General features: G+C 37.0%; 1 pseudogene across 1 annotated transcript; it reads left to right on the top strand.

Moving 5' to 3' along the window:
• LOC145816177 (nuclear pore complex protein NUP107-like) lies at positions 1-27,560 on the top strand (annotated as a pseudogene). Its single transcript, XR_014358630.1, has 12 exons — positions 1-38; positions 152-274; positions 1,980-2,054; positions 2,351-2,449; positions 2,554-2,742; positions 19,101-19,275; positions 19,395-19,551; positions 19,723-19,925; positions 22,955-23,096; positions 23,778-23,938; positions 24,145-24,261; positions 27,318-27,560. The product of XR_014358630.1 is annotated as a nuclear pore complex protein NUP107-like (transcript).

Below are 27,560 nucleotides of genomic sequence, written 5' to 3' on the forward strand. Positions count from 1 at the left end.
ATGACGAAGGTTATGTTTTTTTTCCATTATATGATTTGGTAATATGTTAAACAAAGTCAGATACAATTGTCTACATTAGCTTGGTATTGCCATGCATTAGGAGACATTATGTGCAACCATTAACTAGGAAATGCAATTTCTAATTTTCCAGGTATGCGATATTTCTATTTTCAAAGCACCATGAAGAGTTGGTTGGTATCTATGCTTCTCAACTTGCACATCATCGTTGCATTGACCTCTTTGTGCACATGATGGAATTAAGGCTGAACAACAGGTGTTTTTTCAAGGCAGAACTGAAATTTGTTTCATCTTTTTAATAGTTTTGGGAAAATGCTATCCAAACTAACAAATCACAAATTTTTCATGCTAACTGTACAATAATGAAACTTTAGAAACTGGACTCACTTCAATGATATAAGAGTTAAAAAGTTTGTATGATTTGTTTTGTGTACGGCATTACTCATTCTTTTGTTCTCCAACTTGTTCATTCCTTTTCCTTTATGTTTGATTTATTTAGTCTTTTTTTTTTCCATATTTTTTTGGTCGGGCTGGAGTTGATGCTTCTTTAGGCTTGTGCACAATTTACAGGTGCCTCAATTGTGCTTCACTATTTATTATTGGGGGAATCACCGAACAGTGGGACAGGAAAAAAAAAATTTACACAAAATGGAGGGGTGCAACTCCCTAGTGTTTGAGTTGCAGCCCATCAGAAAATGAGTTGCACCCTCCCATGTTCTGTTAATTTTTTTTTTTTTTTTGGTCCTGCACCCTGTATTGTAATTCACCCCTTAGTTGCACAAAGCGGGAGCGGGGGCGGGAGCGGGAGCGGGGGAACATGGCTACTTAGAGGAGTCGTAAATTAGGAGCGCTTATGTATTATTTTTATTAATTATATTTTATTTATTATAATGAATAATAAATTATGTTTAAATAAATAATAAATAAAAATTAGATGTTTTATTTTATAAATTTTTGAAGATTTTTTTATTATATATGATTTAAATAGATTTCTTTTAAACAACTAGATAATTTATTATATGTTAAAAAGTTAAGAAATAATTGTTAAAAAAATAAATAAATAATAAAAATTATATTATATATAATAAAATAAATAATTTTTTATTTTACAAATAAAAATTATATTGTTTATGATAAATTATATTATAATTTATAATTTATAAATTATATTTTATATATATATATTTTATATATATGATAAATTATATTATATAAAATGAAAACGGAGAGGGAAAGAAAGAGAGAGAGAGAGAGAGAGAGAGAGAGAGAGAGAATAGATCGAAAGAGGGAGAAGAAAGACACGCAACAGAGGCGAAGAAAGAGAAGCAGAGACGAAGAGGAGATCGAGGGTGAGAGAAGCGAGAGAGAGAGAGAGACGAAGACCTAGGGCTTCGAAGAGAGGGACGAAGACTAGGGCTTCGACGGGGAAGTCAAACGGCGAGATCGAAGTCGTCGAACGGAGGATCGAAGCCTGCGACCAGGTACTCTCCTTGCCCTCTCAATAGTGCTCCCTTCCCGCATCAGATTCGCATTTCCCTCTCCTCAGATTCGCGATTCTGATGCGATCCTTCCTCAGAAGCGCAAAATCGCGCTTTTTCCTCGGAGTTGTCGCCGTCTGAGACGATTCCTGCTACTAAGATTCACCCTAAATAAAACTGAAGACGGCCATATAGTTGAGGTGGTAATTTCAATCCAGGATTGAGTATTTTTTACAGATGTGTTACTGAAAGAAGAGAATTTCTAGAAAATACTATAGTTCGGAAGAAAACAGTATTGGTCTTTGTAATGGTCCTATGTCCTCTCTATATATTACCAAAATGGGAAAAAAAAAAATTTTTTTTTTTTTGTGTGTGTGCATACGGTTAGATATTTTTTGTTTCTAAACATGCTCATTATGTTTGTATTGTATAAATGTACACTATTTTGCAAACATAATGAGCATGTTTATTCTGTGAATGCAGTGACAATGTTACTGTGTCCAGGTTTTCTCAGCTAAACTATGTTAGCAAGATTATCCGTGTTGTCATTAAGGAGGTGTATGGTTGTTTCTTTTGAAATGAGGAGCCTTGGCTTCTTTATTTCGTTGGCCTATGGGTACTGTACTGTGAATAGTTTCATAACTGTTCTCTTTGTTCATTTGCTGTAAAATATCCCACTAGCTGTGTGATAAACATGCTTCTAATTTCCCTTTTCAACAAATTGTGTGTAGAACTGGGAGGGAAAATGCTGTGCTACCAACTATCCTGGATACACAGAAAGATTATAAGATTCTTAAATATGAAGTTGTGAGTTTGTTTTTAATGTGGTAACATGTTGCTTTTTCTTTGGCCAGTGTGCATGTCAAATATAAAATCTTTGTTTCTGCTATTGAGCACTTACCATTTTCTCCTAGAGATGATTCGAAAGGCAGTTTCGAAGAAATTGTTGAGTGGTTTTTATCTATTTCCTTGACCTTAGTTTTATTGTTTGAGACAGGGTGAATTGAATAGTATTATTTTTATAACTGGGGAGTTCATTTACAACCTACTCTGACAGGGTTCTGTCAAGATCTTGGGAAATCAAAGCTGGAAAATATGATAAATCATCTGATATTGCTGAGCAACATCGGTTGCAGAGTCTTCAAAAGGCTATGGTTGTACAATGGCTCTGCTTTACACCTCCCTCCACTATTAATGATGCTCAGGCTTCTAGTGCCAAACTTCTCCTCCGAGCACTGTTACACAGGTATATATATATATATATATATTTGTACTTCTATTTGTATTTGGTCCCATAAAAATTGCAACAGGTCTCTTCTATTTACACGGACAGTTTTCTACACGCACAAAAATCGAAAAAGTGGGAGGATTATCTCAAATGTTAGAGAGGTCAATCAATATACATCTACCAACTCAAGTCTGTAGGTATTAGGTATCAGGGATCAGAGGTGGGGATGCAGAATATAAGAGGCTCAAGGAAGGCTAAATTCAAAGAAGCGATGATATTTAGACATTGGCATGATTTCAAAAAGAAAGTTATAGGAATTTTATATAATTATGTTTATAGTATTATTAGAGTCTAATTTTATGATTATTTTTTTTTTGTTTTCTAGTCTTTTTAAGTTAAAGGTATTTTAGTAGTTTCAAATTTGTTGGCATGGGCTGCAGCGGTTGCCCATGAGTTGTCTTATGGGTCTAGTTATTTAATTGGTTTTTATTTATGCTTTGTATTTGGTCTTAAGTTGGTTTTGGAAGTCAAAAATAGTTTTAGTAGTTATCTTTTTTTATTCTAGTTGGTGTAGGAAGTCTCCTAGTTCTATATAAAGCCACCTAATGCTTATAATTTAATGAAGTCAATATATTAAAAATATTTCAATGCTTTGAAGCTTTCTTATGGACTGTGAAAGCTCCAAAATCCATTAGGGTTTGATAATAACTAAGAAAGCTTTCTTAGTCCCAATAATAACCAAGGGATTTTAGGATTGATTCCTAAACCTATCTTCTTCTTCTCACATACCCTAGTTATTAATATTGGGTTACTATTCACAGCCCTCAAAAAGTGCACTTTTCAACCTCAAAGCCCTATCCATTCACCCCCAAATCAACTTTAATCCCTTCCTATACCCATTAGCTCTTAATTTAACTGTTAAAGCTTAAATTACTCACTGTTTAGGTCATCATAGGAGTTGCATGGGTAGGTATGATATCTTGGGAGGTATATCAAGGCATGTAGTAGGCGAGAGTGAAAGGTCAATGTCCCCTCTTGTTAAGCCTAGTCAAGGTGGAGTTATTTTCTTAGGGTGGCCAGTTATCCTTGACAAACCCTTGATCCTAGCCTCCAATCTATAATCCTTAAATGATCTTGACTAGTAAATGCCTAGGGAGACATAGGGAGTGCATAAGGGAGACATAGGCAAGCTGAGGACCAGGTTATGTTGATTGAGTCGAGATAGTCATTCTCGAGTGTTCCTAGAAAGAATGAGGTACAAAGAACAATGGGCAACATAGGCTCTAGGCAAGCTGGGTACTCTAGAGCCATGGTGTTATTGAGTAGGTTATGGCTAAGCAATGAACTCGGCTTTGCCACATATGCTCCCAACCATGCATTGTGCTCTTCATACTTTGACTCATTCACTTTGGAGCGCTTGCCTGTTAGGGCAGCACCTGCTTTAGTGAGCTAAGCATCTATACTTGGTGTGTATACTCAAGCTAGGCATACAACCTCAATTTGTCTTGTGAGGACATCGTCAGGTCTCCGAGCTTTGTTATGTAGAGGCATGGCGATAATATCGTGGTGCTCGCAGGGCTCACCACATGTCGGGGTGGTATAAGTATTCACAGCATCAAAATCCTTTTGTGGTATTGCTTGACCAAAATTTCAAGTCCCATAATCGATGACTGGTGGAATTGTGAGTCTTCTTTTGTCCCCTGTACGCATGCTATATTAACTGCAAGTGTTCACGTGTAACGCCCTCAAATATAAACCCATTAATTATATATATCATCAGCATGCAATGTTAGAGAGGAAACATTTCATTATAATATTCATCAGAGTCTTACTAAATAAAAGCATTACATGTAATCTCAAATTAAATGCCCTACAGACTTACATCTTTCCAAGCCAACACTTGGACAACAAAAGTATGAGTTCTAACTCAAATCCAAATAAGCCCTAGGCTTGAGTGTTTACATGTACTGACAAATAATATCAAACAACTAAAAATAGTCTTCAAAATCCAAGTCCCTTCCAAGCTAAGTCCTTGGAGGTAGCTTATCACCTGAACCTAAAAATGATGTTCCCATATAGGGTGAGCCACAGCCCAGTAGAAATATACTAAACCAAATATAAGCATTGATTAAAGCAATAGCATTCAATTGATGGTTAACCAAGATAATCAATTACATCATTATACAGTTTCATGACATTAATGTCTAAGACACATTTTACTTTCCAACATTATCAATATGACTCAGAACCTGGCCAACCTTACAACAGTGAACTATATATATCAAATTCACATTCCTCCAATGTCAACAAACAAATGAGACTCAAGCTCAAAACAAAACACTTCATACTTCCAGTTTGATATACATTTTAGTGTTGTATCAATAAAAACACTTCAATATAAATAAGCACACATAAAAATGATGCTAATGGAGTCCATCCCCTATCTCCTCCCAAACAAAATCCGGTTTAGAGGTCCATCCCCTATCTTCCCCTAAACCGTGGAGTACATCCCATATCTCCTCCCACACAATACAATGTATGCAAACACATAACATATACAACACACAATCAATACACATAATGTCTGTATTAATTCAGCAGTCAAAATTGATGACTTAATCAATGATTAGTTTCAGTTATCCCTAATCCACATGCAGTGTCTACAACAAGCACGACTATCCTCCACCGATAGCCCAAAACAGTTATTTCTAGACTTGGAAATAAATATACCAACAATTCAATAGACGAGTGATTTAAATTAACCAACTACGCCATTTAATCAATGAATTCCCCAATTCCATGAATTTAACCATATTTTCCCAAAATTACCAAAGTATCCCCAACATATCAAAATACCAAAACTTAGAACAAAACTTATAGAATGGAGTAGGAAATCCCTACCTCGAAGAAAACAACCCAAATGGAGAAGACAGAGATGAATACCCAAATACCAATGTGCTCCAAATCGCCAAATGTTCAGATTAAATGAAAGCCCTCGACTCCCTCTATCTTTTTAATAAAGCAACTAGGGTAGAAACCCACTCTAAATAGATCAAACCTAAGAGAGAAGGTGAGTAGGGAGAGAGAGAGGTCGGACCTAGGGTTTGGAATCAAAAAGAAGATGAAAAAGACTGATCAAAACCCGCTGCTGCGTATATAAACTGGACAGGCTCGCTTGAGCGAATACATGGTCGCTCGAGCGACCAGACACAAGAAAACCTCGCTCGAGCGAAGAAAAGCTAGCTCGAGCCAAGAATGCAATACTACAGGTCTATGCTAAACGCAAACTCTCGCTCGAGCGACCAAACTCCGGCTCGAGCGAAGAACTAAAAACAACTGCTCGCTCGAGCGACTAACTCCTCGCTCGAGCGAAGATCCAAAATTCTGGACAGTAATACATGGTTTCTAAACCCAACCAACCTGAAACAAACCTGCCCAACACATCCTAACTCCAGAAGAGAAAATAAGGGACAACAACAACAATTATACAATGACAGACTCTACGGAACCTAAGTCCGGATACTATAATCAAATGGGAAAAGACCGGGGTCGCTATATCACGAGTTGAGTCGGGTCAGGTTTACCCTTAGTCCGCCGGCTGAACCGACACCATCAGGTGAAGAAATCAGTCACCCCGTTATCGATCGATATACTGTTCAAAATCAACCAAATCATAGACCTCGGTTTAATAGTCAGTTCAATCGATTTTGAAGATCCAGCAAAGGTAGAGAAAGAGTAGAAAAAAAATTTATAAAAAATGAAATTCAAATTTCAAAACAATACACCTTAAAACTTATATATATGTATATATTTACAGATCTGTGCAAGAGAGAGTGGAGGAAGAAAATGAGGGAAAAGGGAGAGAGAGAGAGAGAGAGAGAGAGAGAGAATTGCAACCGCATCTGCAACCACCATGACCGCCAATGCTTGCCGTCACGATCACCCTTGTCTGTCACTGTCACTGTCACCACCACCATTAAAGAGAGGAGGAAGATTGAAGATGGAAGGGAAAAGAGAGAGAAGCAGAGATGAGAGAGGGAGAGTGAGAGGTAGAATATTTCTTAAGACTCCATGGAGAGAAGAAAAAACAGAGTGTGAGTGACCTAGAAGAGAGACTGAGAGATAGAGAGTCTTCTTAGTTTTCTAGAAAAGACTTTTAGGGTTTATGAAAGTGAAAAACATTGAATGGCTATGAAGAAAAATAGGAGAAAGTGAGAGAGAGTGAGAGATAGAAAGTATCTTTGTTTTTTGGGAAAGTCTTTGGGTTTATGAGAGAAAGATATTGAATGGTTATGAGAAAGTGTAGCAGTCTGTCATAGAGAACTCAGACTGACACAAGTGTACTTCCAAGGCCACCAGTATAAAATGCTATATAATTATATTTATTTGGCCAGGTGTGTATTTTTTGTATCCATTTCCGACCGCAAACTGGTCAAATAATATATTAGAAAACCGTAGCCAATCATTCACTTGCTCAAAATTGTCTCTAGCATCATGAGGCAATCTGTGTCGGACGATTTATGCAGGTTAGTAGGTATAATGAACAACCCTACTATTAACCCCAACATCCCATCCTTAATAATAACTTCTACACCTAGGTATTTCTCAACTCGTTTTCAACTTGCCAATGTAATGGATGCTAATCTTTTTTTTCAACTTGCCAGTGTGCGATCTGCCTTTTACCTTTTGGAATGATCAGGTTTTCCAGATCATAGAAAAGAAATGTGGTGGTTTGTTGGAAGTTGATCGAAGAACCATAGCTTTGGATAATCTTTTTGAGGCTAGGTTGAAAGTCACAGGCTTCGACTCTGGTTTTCTGCCTGCGTGCATGGTGGTGAAGGTGGAAGGACGATCGTCAATGGTTCGTCTAAAATCTTTGTCCAAGACAGTGCGCCGCCAAGTGGAAACGTGGCCAAAGGTTTTCCGACCAGCACCTTCAGGCGATCCCATCGCTGATGACATGGAAGCTGATGGGTCAGGGAGGACACGTGGAAGCTTGGTTAGGAGAAGTCGAAGGGGCGAAGGAGTTGAAGGGTCTGGGGACAGATTCGGTGATGTAGTGGAGGTAGGGGGAAGACCAAGAGATAGGGGGATCAAAATGATATTGAATGGGCCACAGAAGGAACATGATGGGCCGAGTAAAATTTTGGGTTCAAGTGATTTTCTATATGTGGGCCAGGAGTTTAATTATCAAAAGCCCATTTCTGTTTTTCCAAGGGATGGGCCATTTTCTAAACAATACAAGGAATATAATGGTGGGCCTAATAGAAGTGACGAGCTCAATTCAAATGAATTGGGCCCAGTGGGTTATATGAATGCGGCTCATATCTTGGAGGAGGGAATTAGGGCTGAGTTTCAACCATTGGGAGCTGAAGTTCGACCCGATTTGATCGAAGACGAAGCACAACCACTTGGAGCGAGAGAGATCTAGCGACGGCTGTCGTCTGGCACAAAAGGAGGTGTCGATGGCGAAGGTGATGGGTATTTACAGAGGGACAGTCAGGATTGACTAACGCAGGAGGAGATTCAACTTGGTTTAGCTGATAGGGTGGACGACTCTGTTGAAGGAGAGCAGAGCCTAGCGGCGGAAGTGGATGAATGGGTCGATGAAAGAATCGAAGAAGAGAATGATGCTGAATTGTTGAGTCGAAAGGTGGATGAAGGGTGTTTCGAACCTATTGAAGTGTTGCAAGCCTTAAATATTTATGGGTCTGGGTCTGAGGAGAGTTTAGAGTATGACTCTGGTTCAGGTTGTGAAGAAGAAGATCAAGAAGAATCTGATCTCGAGCTTATTAATCTTTTTACTGAGAAGGACAATGTTGAGGAGGACAAAACTGAGAACGACATTATCAAGGAGGATGAAATTGAGGTTTCCGAAACAATGGATCATGTCAGTGACTCTGTTCATCATGACTATACAGAACTGTCATCACAGAAAGGTCACATTGTTATTCCTGACTCTTTTTCTCTTGGGGATGGGATAGGGGTTTCTCAGTGTCTTGGTCTCAAGTGTTCTGTTAGGGGAAGGGATGATAGAGGAGTCACTCCAGATATCTCGGGAGCCATGAGGGATGTTCCTATCACTAACCCTGTATTCTATAATGCAAATATAAATGCAGGCCGAGTAAATGATGCTCAAGAGGGAGCTTCTGTAATGCATTTGCACAGAAGAGGCTGTGTTTTTAGTAGTTTGAGGGATAGTGAGGTAGAGACAGAGCGTTGATTGATGGAGTTAAGCAAGTATGCGTCATGTCCAATTGAGGAGAATGAAGTACCCCATTTCAAGCATTTGCTTCAAGTTATGGGGCTGCCCCTAGTAAGTTTAAATGGTAAAGAGTGATGGTAGTGGAGTGGATAATAGTGTCACAAGAGGAGAGAGTACTAGACGATGAGGGGTTTCGGTTAGAAAGGGGGCCAGAGAGTTAAGGAATTTGGTGAGTACAATTAATTACGACAGAAGGCATGTGGAGGTTAGGGGTGACAGTGATTATCAATGAAGATTGTTAGTTGGAATGTGAGGGGTTTGGGATCCCGAAAGAAAAGGGGGATCATTAGGGGTTTTTTGAGGACACATCAACCTGACATAGTCATTTTTCAAGAAACTAAAGTAGAGGCTTGTGATAGGACTTTTATTAAAAGTATTTGGGGAACTAGACATAAAAGGTGGGCTTTTGTACCGTCAGTGGGAAGGTCAGGAGGTATTTTAAGTATTTGGGATGAGAGGGTTGTGTCAGAGTGTGAATCAGTAGTCGGGGAGTTTTCACTATCAATTAGGTTTAGGAATCTAGATCTCAGTGAGTGGTGGCTGTCGGGGGTATATGGTCCAAATGGCCCTTCTAGGAGAAAGGATTGGTGGGATGAGTTATTTGGTTTATTTGGGTTATGCCCTCCTAATTGGTGTTTAGGGGGGGATTTTAATGTGGTTAGGAAGGTTTCGGAAAAGCTTAATGGGAACATAATCAATAGGAGTATGAGAGATTTTGATGGTTTTATTAGAGGGTGCGAGTTGGTTGACCCTCCTCTATTTAATGCTAGGTTCACATGGTCTAATTTAAGGGAAAGGCGGGTATGTTGTCGATTGGACAGATTTTTATTTTCTTTGGGGTGGGAGGGGATTTTTCCCAATGTCAGGCAGGAGGCATTACCAAGATTGGTATCTGATCACTGTCCAGTGATGTTTGAGAGTTGTCCTTTTAGGTGGGGTCCGGCTCCATTTAGATTTGAGAGTATGCGGTTGGAACATCATTCATTTAAAGAGGCCTTTGAGGAGTGGTGGAATTCTGCTACTTGTCAGGGGTGGGAGGGTTATAGATTCATGAGAAAGTTGAAAGTAATTAAAGAGAATGTGAAACAGTGGAATAGGGAGGTTTTCGGGAACTTGGAATCAACTAAATGTCAGGTTTTGCGCAGGATTGAGGAGATAGATACTTTGGAGATGCAAGGGAGTGAGATTGAGGCCTTGAGGGGAGAGAGGAGGGAGTTAGGTTTGAAATTGGAAGAGTTGAATCTTAGGGAGCAGATTTTTTGGGCACAAAAAGCAAAGATGAAATGGCTAAAGGAAGGGGATGTTAGTTCAAAAAAATTTCATAGAATTGCGGATGGGAAAAGGAAGAAGAAATTCATTAAGCGATTGGAAGTAAGGCCAGGTGTAGTGGTGGATAGAGGAGCAAATAGTTCAGGGGATTTTTTATTTTTATTCTAATTTGTTTTCGGCGGATGATATTGTTAGGCCTGGGATAGACAAGCTTGAGTGGCAGCCTATTGATCAGGAAATTGGATGTGGTTAAAGCGACCTTTTGAGGAAAATGAGATTAGGGAAGCAGTTTTTGAGTATGAAAGGGATAAGGCTCCGGGTCCAGACGGATTTTCCATGGTGGTTTTTTCAAGACTGCTGGGAGGTGGTGAAGGGGGATTTGGTAAGAGTTTTCATGGAGTTTTACGAGACAGGGGTGGTTAATTTATGTACAAATGCCACTTTTATCTGTTTGATTCCTAAGAGGTAGGGAGCCATTAGAATGGAAGAATTTAGACCCATTAGTTTGATTACATCACTCTACAAGATTTTGGGTAAGGTATTGTCAAAAAGGCTGAGATGTTCTGTAGGGGATACAATTTCTCAGACACAGGGGGCTTTTGTGCAAGGTAGACAGATTCTAGATGTGGTTCTGGTGGCAAACGAGGTGGTAGAGGAGTGTCGGAAGTCGGGAAAGGTAGGCATTGTGTTCAAGGCAGATTTTGAGAAAGCGTATGATCATGTAGATTGGCGTTTTTTAGATTTCGTGATGAATAAGAAACGGTACGGTGTGAGACGGGGATCTTGGATTAGGGGTTGTTTGGTGTCTTGTAATATGTCGGTGATAGTTAATGGTAAGCCAGGGAAGTGTTTTAAGGCCTCACAAGGGTTGAGACAGGGAGACCCTTTATCTTCTTTTCTATCCATTTTGGTAGTGGATGTGTTAGGTAGGATGATAGACAGAGCTAAAGAGGTAGGCCTGTTTGAAGGCTTACAGGTTGGTAGAGATAGAATTAGTGTGTCACATTTGCAATTTGCAGATGACACTATTTTCTTCTCTACGGGGGACGAGTGCCAAGTGGCAAACCTTTTTTCTGTGGTAAGGCTCTTTGGGGTGATTTCAGGGCTTAAGGTTAACCTAGAAAAGAGTAGGGTGGCAGGTATTAATGCCGATCCTAGACTGATTCAAAGTGTGGCCGATTTGCTTGGTTGCGCAATTGAGACTTTTCCTATGAAGTATTTACGCCTCCCACTGGGAGGTAACCCAAGAGGTGATAGTTTTGGGAATCCAGTGGTAAAAAGGATAGGTAAGAGGTTAGAAGGGTGGAGTAGGGCCTTATTGTCCCGTGGGGGTAGGTACACTTTGGTTCAAACAGTGTTGAGTGGGATTCCTATTTATTTCTTGCCTTTGTTCAAGATTCCGGTCAAGGTAGCAAAAACCATAGAAAAGCTAATGAGAGATTTTCTGTGGGAAGGGAAGGATGAAAGAAGGAAGGATCATTTGGTGAAATGGGAAACGGTGTCATTACCAAAGGAGAAGGGGGGCTTGGCAGTTGGTAATATACTGGCTAGAAATATGGCTTTATTGGGCAAGTGGTTATGGAGATTCCCAATTGAGCGCGATTCATTATGGCATGCAGTTATCAAAAGTAAATACGGGCTGCATGTTAATGGTAGGGACTCTCGGGTGGTTTCTAGGGGTAATGGGCGTGCTCCGTGGAAGTCTATCTCTCATATTTATCCAATTTGGTCCCAATTCATTTCTGTGAGGGTGGGTAAGGGGGACACGGTAAGATTTTGGGAAGATGTTTGGGTGGGTTCTTTGTCCTTTGCTGAATCCTATCCGCTTCTGTATAGAGTTTCTCAATCTCATAATTGTTCTGTTTCGTCCGTGGCTGTTTTTTCGCTGGCTCCTTGTTCGTGGAATTTTAATTTTTCCCGTCATCTTCATGATAGGGAAGTTCCCGAGTTGATATCTTTATTGTCAAGGCTTGAAAATGTTTCTTTGTCTCCAATTTTGGAGGATCGATGGTTTTGGAATATTCATTCGTCAGGATCTTTTACTTGCAAATCCTTTCTGGATAAAATCATTGATATTCCGCATGTACCTCAGTTTTTGTTTCACAAAAAGATTTGGAAGGCATGTGCTCCTCTTAAGGTGAAAGTTTTCATGTGGATCTTGGTTCATGGGGGCACTTTGACAAATGATTCATTGCAAAAGAGAAGACCTTCATGGTATCTTAATCCTCAATGGTGCATAATGTGTTGCAAAAGTGGAGAATCTTTGGATCATCTTTTTTTTGCGTTGTTCGGTGGCAGGGCTTTTGTGGAATGGGGCATTTGGTTTGGGCAATGTACAGTGGGTGGCTCCTAAAGGAGTTGCTCAAATACTATTATTTGATTTTCAAGTTTTTGGAAGGTCAAAGAGGGCTAAAGTTCTTTGGAGTTGTGTAGTCTTTGCAATCTCCTAGGTCATTTGGCTGGAGAGGAATGGGCGTATTTTCGAAGGAGGAAATAGTGATATAGATTATTTATGGGATAAAGTGAGATACTTGGCATCTTTTTGGGCTTCGGCGAGTCCTGTGTTCCGCGGGATCCCTTTGTTTTTGATTGCTTCAGATTGGGTGTCGGTTTGCTTTGAATAGTATGTAGTTGGTGGTCTTTTGGTTTTGTTTGTCTTCTTTGGATGTATTTTTTCTTTTTCCTTGTTGAGGATGCCTCATCCTCTCTTTCTTTTTGGCCTTGTGCCTTAATAAAATTTTTCTTTTCTGTTGCTGATCAAAAAAAAAAAAAAAAAAAAAAAAACATTGCCAACTTCTCAATAACCATGTTTGGAATTGATGGTATTTGAAATGTTTTGGTTGTAGTTTTCTCTATAGTGGATCCATTATTATCTATAAAGGAATTTCATGATTTTATATGTCAAGACTGTAGGTTTTATGAGAAATTTGTATATTCAATTGTATATATAGTTGCATCAAAACCTCAGTATATGTAACCCGTTACCTAAAACTAAAGAGGAAATACAAAGATTACATAATCACAATCATACCTAATATAACATAATTACAATCGTGCCTAAATCAAGCCTACTATATACAATCAGAACTATGCCTAATATAGAATATATACAATATATTCTCACAAAGACATATTATAGCGACCCCGGTTTTTTTTTTTTTTCCTTTTGGTTGTTGTATCCGGACTTAGGTTCCCTGGATTCTCTCATTGTATAATTGTGGTTGTCATCCTTTATTTTCTCTTTTGAGTTATCGGATGTGTTGGGCAGGTTTGTTTTGTTTTGGTTGGGTTTAGAAACCAGGTGTTACTGTCCAGAATTTGGGTTGGTCGCTCGAGCGAGAGTTTGGTCGCTCGAGCGAGGGTTGAGTTTTGTGTCTAGTGGATCGAGCCAGGGTTTCTTCGCTCGAGCGAGCGTTTGCGTTTAGTATAGACCTGAGAGCAGTGTTTCTTCACTCGAGCGAACGTTTCTTCGATCGAGCGAGTCTTTCCTGTGTTTGGTCGCTCGAGCGAGCCTGTCCAGTTTAAATAGGCAGCAGCGGGTTTTGATCAGTCTTTTCATCCTCTTCTAGTTTCCAAACCCTAGGTCCGACTTCTCTCTCTCTAAACTCATCTTCTTTCTAGGTTTTCATCTACTTCTAGTGTGAATCCATCTTAAGTTCTTTGTAAGAAAGATAGAGGGCGGCTTGGGCTTCATTCTAATCTGAAAAATAGTGGATTTGGAGCTCTTGGATTTCGGGTCATCATCTCTTTTTGAGTTCTCTTTTGAGGTAGGGATTCTCCTTGTTTCTTTTCAATACTTCATCTATAGATAGACATGTGGTATTTTTTTTGTATTGCATAAAAATTGTATCATGTTGGATTTGTGAAAATCATGGGACTGAACCTTGGGTTGGTTGTTGAATTAGGGTTTATTATCATTAGTTGTGGTTTGAGCTAATTGGGGTGTTAATTAGCATGTGGTTGTTGAAAGGAGAGGAAACCCTAAATTTTTCTTATTTGATTTAATAAATTAATTGAGGGGTTTTGATCTTTGGGTAAATACTTAGGTATTATGAGTCTTAATTGTGGTTATTGTTGTTTGTTGATGTTAATTGGGCCTTTTTGGTCAGTATTGAGAAAGAGGAAGGAAAGACCCTAATTTATTGTTTATGACTTAATGTGCATAATTAGTTTGAAATGGCTTTGAAAAGAATGTAGTGAATTTAAATGAAGTATGGCTTTGGTCCATGGGAATGATTTTTGTGAAAACAAAGGAAGTGGAATTCATTTTGTGAAATGGGAAAGGTATTTTGAAACAAGTATAAGAAAATTGGAATGTTGTATCTTGAGTGTTGAACACACTTGTGTGGGGTATAGCTTTAATTACCATGTTCATGTTGTTGCTGAGTTTTGTAATCTCATGTTAGTTGGGTCTGTTAATAGATGTATTATATGCATGCATCTGGAGATTTTGGTCATCGGTGGAGGATGATAAGGTTGTGTTGAATTGTTGTGTATGTATTACACCATTGTTGATTGAACATCATATGTAATGAAATGCTATATTACATTATATTTGTATACCGGTTGGGGAGAAGAGAGGGGTTGTACTCCAGTGTGTGTGAGAAGATAGGGGATGGACTCCACACACTTATGTGTTCAGCGCTTATAATCAGAGGTATCATACCCTTCCAGCTAGCGCCTGGAGAACTGACGCGCTGATAATCTAAGGTACCATACCCTTCCAGCTAGCGCCTGGTAAACTGGTAGATTGTTGTGAGAAGTGTATCTTTGGCTTACTACGCATATAGCTAGTAGTGCATTGTTGTTTTGTTATTGTTTCAGTGTATCTGGAAACATTGTGGATTGTATTTGTTACAGTGTTGGAGGGACGAGTTGACTCATTGATTGATTTTATGTATGTAGTTGAGTTGTTACCTTTTTATAGAGGTGTGTATGGATAATTATGATATAATTGGAATTGCATCGAAATGCCAAATATGTTTTGAAAAGGCACATCTGTTGTATGTGTGGCAAATGGAAGAGTAATGGGCTTTGTGAATCTTTTTTTTCTAAATAGTTGTTAATGTTATAAAAGATTGGGAACGGGGGTTAATGAAAGGAAAAAGAAGGATAAATCGCTTATAGCGGTGAATTAAATGATTGTTTTAAAGAAAAGTTCATATATATATATTCATATATATATTTTGTATAAACTGTCACATTATTATTCTAGTATGAGAATTGGTGTTCATGATCATAGCTATCTGTAATGTTGTTATTGTTAAGGAGCATGTTGAGTTCCCTACTGGACTATATGTTCATCCCACGTTGTTGAATCTTTTTCAGGTGTTTAGCAGGGTGTGCTACAAGATTTGGATCTTCTTATTTGTTGGCCACGGGGCCTCTGTTATGTTGGCGGAATGCCATTGTTGTGAAGGGTTACACCCTTCTTCTTGTACTTTTAATGATGTAAGCCCAAGGGCAATTTACTAAGTTAGTTCATGTAATATTTACTTTGCATACGAATGAGAGTATTGTTAATCACTTCTACGGATTGAATGTATGAGTTTATTTCCGCATGTTATCTCTGAAATTGAATTAAGTTAAAGAATTTGTAATGACTCCGAGTAATAAAAAGTGGGGCGTGACACATATCAATAGTAGCTTTAAACTAAAGGCCTTGCAATATGTGAAAGAAAATTCTTTGGTTGGAAAAATATTTTATATGTGAAACACCTGGCAACAACTCTAGAAAGTGAAGTTTGTAAAGGCAGATCCTTCTATGAGGCTTTGAATCCACTTGAAATGTAGAAAAATTGTCTCATGAAGACTCATTCTAATATAAACAGTAAAGAAAAAGTCAAAAAAGAATAGCCCCCTTCCACAACTTGATGTCAGGCATATATTGTGACCGGAAAATGTTTCTTGAGAAAATGGTTTAACATAAAGGAAAGGGAAATAAAATAGGAATAATTTGTTTTCTCGTTATTTATTCAGTTTAAAAGAAAATTTATGTAAAAAAATAATTTCAACTTTTCCGCGATGCTGAATCCTGTACTTTTTATAGGAAAGGATTTGAGGAAAACTAGTTCCTTAAAGGAAATAGTTATGGTGGAACCTACATTTTCTTGTAACAATTGAACACGTGTACATGACAGTAAAAGAAAATGATTTTCCTTTCCTTTCCTTTCCTTTCCTTTCCTGTCCTGTCCTGTCACTTGAAGCAGCCTAGGCGTTCTTGAGTCTTCAGAGGATGTGTCCATTAGAGTGGAATTCTTATTTTTTTTCCCCTCATATTGGTGATTTGTTGGCTGCAACTGGAAGTTGAGTTCAAAAATAAAACACCATGCACAAAAAGAGGCTTTTCTGCATACCTCCAGATTCAACTTGGAAACAAGTGGTCCATAAGCCCATATACTCAAGTAATTATTGAAGCTTTAAATGAATTGTAAATACTTTAGAATGATCCCTATCATTTATTTTTCTTTATATGCTTAGTTGCACTCTAAGAAGCATGAACATGGACACGGGGTACGGTGATCTCAAAAAATGCAACACAGACCCGGTGGTGACACAACAATAAAATATTTTTTCATATATTTTTATTTGCTATGTAGATAAATATTACATCTACAAACAATTAAAATTAACAAAATCTAACACTAATTCTTTGAAAAAAAAAAAAACTTTTAAATTAACACTTATCATTTATGTCTTCTTCTTTTTTTTCTTTTTCTTTTTTTTTTTATAGATGATCTATTAATTATTTAAATCTAAGAAAAAAAGAATAAACATCCAGTGTTTTAAAAGGCGCGCTTAGGCACGCGCCTAAGCACGAGGCGCAATGAGGTGCAACCTTGCGCTTTGAACAGTTCGAGGTGAGGCGCAACACGCGAGGCGCATCTTAGGCGCTGAGGCGAGGGCTTTCTTTGAGGCGCAAGGCGTGGGCCTCATGGGCTTTACCCATTTTTCTACTCCAATTGTTGATTAAGTGCTTTTTTTGTGGACATACCCACAGGGATTCAAAACTATTCAATATAAAATGACGAAATGTAGTCAAAAGAGAGCAAAAAGTGATAAAAGATTGAATGTTATACTTTATATCTTTTGTTGGATATTATATTTTTAATTTTTAGAAGATTGAATGTTATGTTCAGAAATTATCGAAAATGGTTATGATTTTTTAAATATTATATATATATATATATATTTGTTATGTTGAAAATTTTGCCTATTTTATAATTTTGCTTTTCTTCTACTACTTGAGCTTCGCTTTGGTGAGGCACGCGCTTCACGTCGCGCCTCGCGCTTAGGCTATAGCAGACCGTATCGCCTCGGTGCGCCTAGAGCCTTTTTAAACACTGTAAACATCCAACATTCACCAAAAGCACTTGTTTTGAAAATAAATAAGGGGACACACCGTGTGTCCTATATGTGTCCCCGAAGTGGTGCCACGTGTCCCCTAAAAATGAATTAATTAAATAAGGGGACACGACATGTGGCGTGTCCTATACATGTCCCCGCAATGCCTGCATGTCCAATACGGCTACGACACTCGTTTTGAAGCGTCGATGCTTCATAGATTGCACTAACATAATCAATGTGAATGGCTCTACCAAATTATGGATAAATGTGGGTTATCAAGTGTGAGTATGAAGGTTTGGGCATGAAGATAGTCACTTTGTTGAAAAATTACAAAAGGTTTTGTTTGTACCTACGCCAAATGTGAGGTTTGTTCCTAGTTTGATCTGTTCCCCATATTGGAGAAATAAACACTAGGTAATTTCCTTCTCACCCATATAGTTATGCTTAAATTTGACTTTCTCCTAATACTTTCAATAGGTCGAACCAACACCAGCTAATTGGCTTTGGCCTCACCTAGTTATAAATTTCTTTACCCATCTGATGTCTACCAAGTTACAGGAGTGTATTTAGTACGAGGGTAATGGAACTTAGATGAATACAAATATGAGTCATTTTCCCCGTGTCTTGAATTGTGGGGTTTTCCATATCATACATTTGGTTCTAGTACTGACATTCGATACTTGTATACATGTCCACAAATCATGTAAAAAATGCTTTTTTTCAGTGAATGATGAGAGCTTAGTGATTTTTATTTTTATTTTTGTTCTTTACATGATTTAAAATTGGAAGCAATTACATTTGTGATATTGTCTTTAATGCTAGTGCTTCTGGGTTCTGAACTATGTTACCTGGGACATGGATCGTTCCAGTACGTGGAACGGGAACGAGAACGGGCACGTGGTATGCCACAAGCTCTAAAATGTGGTATGATAGGGGTAGACCTGCATATATTGTACTTAAAAATTTAAGGTACTTCTAAAATAATTTTTTTAAAACTATTAGACATCCAATAAATGTAATATTTTCTATTAGCATTATGACCCTTTTTTTTTTTTTGTTCATGTTTTTGTCTTGTCAAAACTTAACTCACCTTAGATTTTAGTTCATTATATTTGATATTTTTCCTCCTAAGGTAACATTTAAGGACATATATTGAAAAAAACTTTGGGAATCGCTTTGGATCACTAAATTTATCATTTTGGAACGGAAATGTACCATGTTTTGGAACGTGCATACCAATACGTAATTTGTTAGGGTATTAGCGTTTTCTGGTAACCCAGGTTTTGAACATGTTTTTCTTGTTCCTTTGATTAAGCTCTACCATCTATTTGTGGTTTGAATTTGTCTAGTTTCTCCCATTGTCTGCTACTGTGGTCTCTTCTTGCATTATTCTTATACATGCTTGACTAATTACTTTACTATTTTTCTTACCTACCTATTTTCTTGTTCTCATCTTGTTGGCTTGCTATATACTGATCTTTCATTGTTATTGTAGCAACATACTGTTCAGGGAGTTTGCTCTTATTTCCATGTGGAGGGTGCCTGCAATGCCCATAGGTGCCCACACATTGCTAAGTTTTCTTCCTGAGCCTTTGAAACAGCCAACTGAAACTCTTCTTTCTACTGAGGATCATGATGTTTCTGAGAACCTAAGAGAGTTCCAGGACTGGGTATGGTTTCTTTAGATCTGTTTTTGTTCATTGCACTCAATGTTGTTTATGCTTTTTTTTGGCCTCGATACATTATCACTTCTAAGACTGCAAGTTTGTACAATGCTTCATTAAATTAGAGCGAGTACTACTCTTGTGATGCAACTTATCGCAACTGGCTGAAAGTTGAGTTAGAGAATGTGGAAGTTTCTCCCCTTGAATTGTCAGTCGAGGAAAAGCAAAGAGCGATTGTCGCAGCTAAGGAAACACTAAATTCATCATTTTCACTGCTCTTGAGTGAGTTGATTTAACTATATGCTACAAACATTGCATGTAGAGATCATTGGATTAGCCACGATGTTTATTTGTGTAGTTTTTATTACGGATCATTGACTTGGTCACATCATTTTATGTTCTTCCACTTCTGAGCTTTCAGGTTTGAATTAATTGATATATTTTATTTTTTAGGAAAAGAAAATCCATGGTTGGTTCCCACTGAAGATCGTGTTTATGAATCAGTAGAACCTTTGTTCCTAGAATTGCATGCCATTGCAATGCTCTGTCTGCCTTCTGGTGAATGTATGTGCCCAGATGCCACCTTGTGTTCAACACTAATGAGTGCCCTTTATTCTTCAGTAAGCGAGGAAGTTGTCTTAAATCGCTAGCTCATGGTATGTTGCTTCCTTTTGTCCTGTCATATGATTCAGAGGGATAGCAGCCAAATGAAATGGTATATTAGTTTTTGGTAATTTGAGGATAGCTTTACACTTTTGTGCTTCATTGTGCCTTAAGGATCTATATGCCAAATTTGATTGCATTATTTTAAGTGGGATGGTCTGGTAATGTGTTAAGGTGCACTTTTTTCCAAAGGTCACTGCTACTTTATCCATGATTAGGTCCATCTATTACACAGACACTTGACACGTGACAAATATACAACATGATTCGGATTTGCCAACACAACGATTTTCAAAAAAGCAAGACACGACATGTCTATGGACCCGTGAAAAGACATTTTTATATATTTTATATGCCATATATATTACAATATTCATCAATTTCGAAAATACTAAATTAATATTGAGTTTTATGCTTTTTTCTTTTTTATTGGACATGTTTTTATCTAATAATAAACTAGTTTATTTTTTTTTTTTTTTGTTTGCAATATTTCTTTTCCACGTATCTTCCTTTGAAATGATGGACTTGATGATATCCAAACTTTAGTAGCAGAAAACTTATACTAAGGTGGCGCTTCTTATTGAGAAACGTGTTTCTGTGCTCCCAAGTAAGAAACTTGTAAGAAACTCCCTTCCGTTAAGGAAGAAACTAGCTCTCAACTAAGATAGAAATGAAAAACATACAAATATTAAAGAAACAAAAGAATAACAACTTAAACTAATGATAGTACTTTCTATTTATATAATATGTGTATTCATACTTGACAAAAACAATTTGGAATTGACATCAATCACAAATTCTTATTCATATTTTAATACATATTTTATTTCTACGTAGAAAATTAATTGTTAGAATATATTTATACATTTAATATATGAAATATATACACGCTTCCATAGGCATTCCCAACCTTAAAAACTTCTATATGCTCACTCTTCCCCACCCCTGCTTCGTGCAACTAAGATCCAAATACAAAGCCTTGCATAATGAATTCGATCGATGGAAATGTAGAATAAAACACCCAACAAATCCCATAACAGGTGTACAACATACCAACAAAAAAGAGAGTATTGCAGCCTAGCCCATTTGGTGAGATGTAAAGGTTACAAACCCTAATAAAAAAGTAAAGATTTGTTGAAGAAGACTAAGCTGAACTTAGGTAAGTTCGTTTCTTTTTCTTTTGCCTATTCTTTTTTTAACATTAATTGTGGTTATGCTGGCATGATTAGTTCTACTTTTTCTTTGAATCGTAGATCTAGGGTTCCTGTAGGCTGCATGAACAAAATTAGTGATTTTTTTTTTTTTTTTGAAGCCATCATCGTGTCCAAGGATTGTTCCAAAAAGGGACACACATGTCCGGAGAATGTCAGAGGTGTGTAGAACAACCAAAAAAAGTGAAAAAAATGGGACACAAGAGAGGGCGTGTCCAACACATATCTGCCGCGTCTCCGAACATATTTGTGTACCAGATGTGTTGGACACTGATATGTTACGTCAGATGAAGTGTCCGTGTTTCATAGAATTTGGTGTATAAAGTATGAACATGTGGTTTTTTGAAAAGTTCAAAGAACAATTAGCAGTATGGATTTATATATTTATCGATCATTTGGGTTTTTTATTATTTAGAACCCTGAACTTTTACAACTTCAAAATTGTTCGTCAATTCTGACTTCTAAAAGCAAAACATTAAGTTCTCTTCCTAATTCTTTTCAACATTTATATGTAGAACATGATGTATTTGTTATTATTTCATATAGTAAATAGAAATTTTGCTATGTAAAAAAAATCAATAATTTATTTTTAATTTCATATTAAATAGATAATTAGCCATGACTCAACTGTGGTTGTATTTGGAACTTGTTGTGTTGTCTGTTCCTTACTTCTTGGGTTTCATACCACAACCAAAGTATTAAAAGGTTTTACTGAGACTCGCCCTAATGTTCACCTTGCCTCAAGGCTAAGGTAAAACATATCAAGGCTTTGATTTTTAGACTATGTTTCCCAAAGGGTTGCACATCATAGTCAAGCCTTGTACATTTTTTGCGCAGAAGCATATGAGGGCATATGAAGAAGTTCCCCTAGGCTCTTGTTAAACTTAGTCTAGTAGATGAAACAAACATAAAAAAAGCAAAAAATAAAAAGAACCATTTTTGCAACTATATTCTATAAGAGGAAATGATAAATCAAGAAAAAACACAGTTAATGGTCAAGTGAGAAGTTCAATCACTAAAGCTAATGATTTCACTTTTAATGAAGGCAAGTTTCCTTCTCTACAGTGAAATGTTTAATCTAAGGAGAAAATTATTTACACTTTTATATTTTAGTAATTTTTTTTATTTATCTAGTAATTTAAAATATTTGATTTAATAACTAAATATTAAAATATAAATTTTGAAGGCTTATGCCTCAACGCATTAAGGCTTACGCCTCCCCTCGAGTTAAACCCCAAGGGGTTGGCCTGGAGGCGAAGCCTTGGGTCTTGGGGGTGTGCTCCCTCCAAGGTTCAGGGATCGAAACCTCTGAGGTGCTAACAATTTCTTGGAGCTATCAGATTGGGGGAAAATCCTTGAATTAACCGTGGTCCACTTGCGGAAAGATCCTTGCCGAGGGCTTGTGCACCCTTGGGAATTAGTCAGACTGTGATCCGGACACCCGGTGCCAATAAAAAAAAAAAAAAAAACCTCGAGTTACGCATTCGCCTTTAAAAACTTTTGACTGCAACTCAAATTAAACCTTTTAGTTCCTGAAACAATACCATTACATATCAGTTGATTTGTTTATGAATCACTTGATATTTAAGTCTTGTATAATCTACATATTTTGATGAGGTGTAGGATATAATTATGTAATATGTAAAATTTGCTTCTTCCAAACTAGTTTTCATCTAGTTCAAAAAAAAAAAAAACTAGTTTTCATCACATAAGCTTTTTAAGTTAGGTCTCTCTCTCTCTCTCTCTCTATATATATATATATATATATACACACACATCTTTTGTCTCTGACATTTTTACTTGATGGCAAGGTGAGCGTCTCTATCTCATCAACAGACAATTACTGCATTGAGGTTGTTCTTCGCGGCTTGGCAACAGATGGTGATGGACTTGGTACACATGAACTTAATGATGGTGGTATTCTTGCTACAGTGATTGCTGCTGGCTTTAAAGGTAAGGACTTGTTGTAACTGCATTACTTTGGAACCTAAATCTGATAACTGGAATTGGTTGAAGACTCCTATTTTACTTGATGGCTCAATTTTTTAGGTGATCAACTTTTACTTCAGATTCCACATGATGTGCAATAGAACTAATCAAATTTGAGGGGACATCCAAATACACCTTGAAAAAATAGAAGCTTGTTATATGTATATATGAACATGTATACAGAGTTACAAGCTTGTGGCTTTAATTAAATACTTTTTTGTTTCCAAAAAAATCATGCCATGTTTATGTGTTGAATAGAATTTACAACTAAAATACAAAGGTTGATGGGATAATTTGAAAGTCTACAAAAGTTTCTTGGCCCTTTCCGCACGTTGCTTGAAAAAAGGATATTGGCAGTTGGATTGTTGGCTCTTCTGTCACAAATTGGCCAATACCTTCAGGTCCTTGTCTAAATTTGCTGAAATACGATTTGGTTCTATATGTCGGATTGGTTAAAGTCTAATACAAGGCATCCAACAGGAATTACTAGGAGCTGTTTGACATCATATGTCCTGTCCTACATGGTATTTAGTAAATGGAGATGTAAACACAATGAACAACCTGGATGTGAGCCGCTAGTTATAGGTTGTATATTGTTTAAAACAACATTGACTTTCTTCTGGGTTATATAATGTATGAATGCAGGAGAGCTTGTTCGATTTCAAGCTGGTATAACAATGGAGATCTCACGATTAAATGCCTGGTATTCAAGCAAAGATGGTTCCCTGGAAGCCCCAGCTACATACATTGTGCGGGGCCTTTGTCGAAGGTGTTGCATTCCAGAAGTTATTCTTAGATGTATGCAGGTAAAGTTGTTTTCAGGAAGCCGGAAGTCCTTTTGTGTTTCTTCAAATTAGTTGGTTTACCATGTAACATTCTACCATTTTGCCAATTTCTTCCTTTTAAAAATAACATCTTTTTTCTTTGCAATCTCAAGTAAATTTGTAAGAGAAACAAAGGATCTATGGTAAAGAATAGTAGTTTTTAGTTTTGCTTCTTGCTAAATTCACAGATTTCTGTATCGCTTGTGGAGTCGGGAAATCCACACGAAAGCCATGATGAGCTGATTGAACTAGTTGCATTGCCTGAAACTGGGTTTCTCCATTTATTTAGTCAGCAGCAATTGCAAGTAATCTAATTATCTGGATAACGAGTGTCACGCCCTCAAAATAAACCCATTATATATATATATCATTGACATGCCATATTTAAAGAAAACAATTCATTATCTCATTCATCAGAGTATTACTAAATAAAAGCATTACATGTAACATCAAATTAAATGCCCTACGGGCTTACATCTTTCCAAGCCAACACTTGGACACAAAAGTATGAGTTCTAACTCAAATACAAGTATAGCCCTAGGCTTGAATGTTTACATGTACTACCAAATAAAAACAACTAACTAAAGATAGTCTTCAAAATCCAAAAAGTCCAACCCTTCCAAGCTAAGTCCTTGGAGGTAGCTTATCACCTGAACCTGAAAATGATGTTCCCATAAAGGGTGAGCCACAGCCCAGTAGAAAAATACTAAACCAAATATAAGCATTGAATAAAGCTATAGCATTCAATAGATGGTTAACCAAGATAATCAATTGTATCATTATACAGTCTCATGTCACTAATGTCTAAGACCCATTTCACTTTCCATTATTATCAACATGGCTCAGAACCTGGCCAAACTTACAACAGTGAACTATATATCATATTCACATTACTTTCAATATCAACAAAACAAATGAGACTCAGGCTCATATCAAAACACTTCATACTTCCCGTTTGATACACATTGTAGTGCTGTATCAATAACATGTAAAAACACTTCAATATAATAAGCACACATAATAGTGATGCTAATGGCGTCCATCCCCTATCTCCTCCCAAACAAAATCCGGTTTAGAGGTCCATCCCCTATCTTCCCCTAAACCGTGGAGTACATCCCCTATCTCCTCCCAAACAATATGCATGTGCAATGCTCAATTAATACATGTAATTTCTGTATTAATTCAATAGTCTAAATTTATGACTTAAACAAATTGATTAGTTTCAATTTTCCCTAATCCACATGCAATGTCTACAACAAACACGACTATCCTCCACCGATAGCCCAAAACAGTTATTTCTAGACTGGAAATAAATATATCAACAATTCAATAGGCGAGTGATTTTAATTATCCAACTACACCATTTAATCAATGAATTCCTCAATTTCATGCATTTAACCAATTTTCCCCAATTTCCTTAAATTAATTATACAAATTAATTTATTAATACAACTAGGGTTTTTCCCAAAATTACCAAAGTACTCCCAACATATCAAAATACCAAAACTTAGAACAAAACTTATAGGATGGAGTAGGAAATCCCTACCTCGAAGAAAATAACCCGAATGGAGAAGACGAAGATGAATACCCAAATTCCAAAGTGCTCCAAACCACCAAACGTTCAGATTGAATGAAAGCCCTTGACTCACTCTATCTTTTTAATAAAGGACCAAGGTTAGATACTCACCCTAGGTAGATCAATTCTTAGAGAGAAGGCAGGTTTAGAGAGAGAGAAAGAGAGAGAGACTCTCAAGGGGCGGTTTTCTAAAAGTTAAGAAAGAAAAGTAGGTCAAAAAGTGATCCAAAAAGTGAAATCTCAGACTGATGTAGTCGACTCCCCGCTCGAGCGTCCAAACTCCCGCTCGAGCGTCGAATACGCACTCCCAGTACTTTTGCAGAACCAGGCCCCCGCTCGAGCAACCAACTCCTCGCTCGAGCGGCACTCACACATTTCCGCTCGAGCGTCCAATCCCATGCTCGAGCGTCCAACACTGCACAGGAAATACTGGATGGGTGATAATCCCGCTCGAGCACCAAAACCCCCGCTCGAGCGTACAAGCAACAAAAGAATCCCCGCTCGAGCGTCAAACTCCCGCTCGAGCGGATAGGTCAAAATCTGGGCAACTAGTTTTGGCATCTAAACTCAACCGGCCTGTAACAGACCCGCCTAACACATCCTATAACTCAAATACAAAGAGATTAAAGAACGACAACAACCAATATATCCTGACAGTGTCCACGGAACCTAAGTCCGGATACAATAATCTAAAGGAAAAAGACCGGGGTCGCTATAACGAGTCTTTACTTGCTTGGGGTGGCTATTATCAAATTTTCTCTTTTCATTCTTCTCAGTCATCGTTGACTTCCCTAACAGGAGAATTGACTTGGATGGCAGTTTTGTCAATTCAACATAATTTTTTCCTTGGCAATAGTGTTGCCCTCCTAAATTTTGCCCATCCACCTTTTTATTTATTTATTTATTATTATTATTATTTTTATTTTTTTGGTTTCTGGTAAAGTTGCCAAGATTAGGGCCCTATCATAATCTTAGGCTTAATTACATTTTTGGTTTCCAAAGTATGAGTGTTGTGTCATTTTGGTCCTCAGTATTTAAGTTATGTCAATTTGGTCCCTAATGTATGAAAGTGTTTCAATTTGATCCTCAATGTTTAAATTGTGTCAATCGTTTCCCCAATGTATAAAAACTGTTCCAATTTAGTCATATTTTGGGAACTAAAAATGTAATTAACCCATAATCTTACTATGTTAGAAATTTGCTTGAAAGATAAAAGGTATATAATTTTTCATCCGTTTGAGAATTTTAGGGGGATTTACGTATAGGTCCTAATAGGTAGATTTATTGTTAAATAGGTCATATGATAATTAATGGCGTTTTTCATCAAACACTATTAAAAACGTCACTAATTGTTAATTTTCATCGATAGTTTGAAAATTGTTACAAAAAATGTCACTAATTATAAGTTTTAGCAATGGTTTAAAAAAAATCATCACAAAAAAATTCACTAATTTTCAACTTACAGTGAGTTTAAAAAATTTATCATAGAAAAACATCACTAATTGTAAATTTTAGTGACAATTTATGAAAATTGTGACAAAAAATCACAAATTGTCAATTTTTAGCGAAATGCAAAAAGTTGTTACAAAAAATTATTTTTAGCCACTGTTTTATTAGGATTTGATGGAGATTAAATCCAACTATTAGGATCTATTTGATAATTTATTCAGAATTTTATAGGTATCATAAACAATCCATTTTTGCATTGTAACTTGCCGTTGTTTCGGTTGATACAACAATTAAATACCATTGATTGCGCTGATAATTTGGTTTTGTTTTGTCCAGGAATTTTTATTATTAGAGAGAGAATACTGTATATGCAAATTGGAGCTTGGAGACGAACTTCCTTGTTGATTTGTATGAAATTATGAGGTGCTGATTTAGGGTTTAATTATGAGGTGCTGATCTAGTAGTAGTGTTGTATAATGCTCTGCTGGTATCATGGTATTTTTGTGGAATGGATGAAGGGTTGAAGTTTTTTTTCATTTTTTTTTTAATTTTAATTAAAATAGCTTGAGATGATCAAAA

Source organism: Camellia sinensis, chromosome 2 (genome assembly GCF_055761805.1).
Source record: "Camellia sinensis isolate YWXY chromosome 2, ASM5576180v1, whole genome shotgun sequence".
NCBI lineage: Eukaryota > Viridiplantae > Streptophyta > Magnoliopsida > Ericales > Theaceae > Camellia > Camellia sinensis.